The sequence below is a fragment of the Elaeis guineensis genome, chromosome 2 (assembly GCF_000442705.2).
Source record: "Elaeis guineensis isolate ETL-2024a chromosome 2, EG11, whole genome shotgun sequence".
In the NCBI taxonomy this organism is placed as follows: Eukaryota; Viridiplantae; Streptophyta; class Magnoliopsida; order Arecales; family Arecaceae; genus Elaeis; species Elaeis guineensis.
Window position 1 is genome coordinate 93,224,948 of NC_025994.2, and position 1,084 is coordinate 93,226,031.

Below are 1,084 nucleotides of genomic sequence, written 5' to 3' on the forward strand. Positions count from 1 at the left end.
AGAAAAAGAAAAGAAAAAGGAAAAAGAAAAGAAAAGAAAAAAAAGAGAAGAGAAAATAAAATAAAATAAAATAAAAAATAAGAAGAAGAGAGAAAATTTTTTCTCTCCTTTCTTTCCTTTTTCTCCTCCTCTCTCTATCTTCTCTCTCTATATTTTCTCTCTCTAGATTTTTCTCTCTCTTTATGGATTTTTGTCTCTCTAGGATCTTTTCTTCTCTCTGATTGCATCATGAACCCTAGGATAAACTTGAAGACGAAAATAAGATCATCTGAGATTGCTCCAAAATTCGTGCGGTAGATCTGATCCCAGTCCGATTCTATTCAAATTGTAACATTTGATTCATATTGAGTCATCCTGATAGGACCTCTGATGATCTTGACCATGATTGCTCATCGAAAGTACGAAGGTTTCTCTCTCTATTTTCTCTCTCTACTTTCTCTCTCTATAATTTTCTCTCTCTTCATGGATTTTTTCTCTCTAGAAGTCTTATGGATCAGTGGAGGATCTTGATACATAGACAAGTCCTAATTTTGGTTAATCCTAAGAGGGTCCTCGATCTGTGTTATTAGGATCGATTATCAGTAATTTTCTCCATATATGATTTTTATATTGATCAGGGTCATGAAGAGATGATTGTCTGCATATGATATCGAGTGAAATATTTTGTTAAAAAATTCATAAATCAAAGAAGAATATTGATTTCTGTGCTTGGATCAGTCACCGATAAAGGTAAGAATCCCTGTACATGATCACAATTATATATATGTTATTTTACTGTTAGTCTTGCATCGTTGGTTTTGCATCATCGGATTTGAGATCGATGAATTTATTATACCTGAGATACTGTTATTTGATTTTGAGCATGAGTATGTTATGTCAATATATATGTATCAGAGATTGATGGCAAATAGATATAACATATCTGAGTTTGATCATAATGCAAGTCGGAATTGATTTGATGAAATCAATACATAATGATTAAATGAAAAGAAAAGATATATGGTATGGACTAGCCTTGTCATGTAGAACAGCCCGCCAGGAGCTTATGCCTGGGACAGCCCACTGGCTTACAGGTGGATCAGCG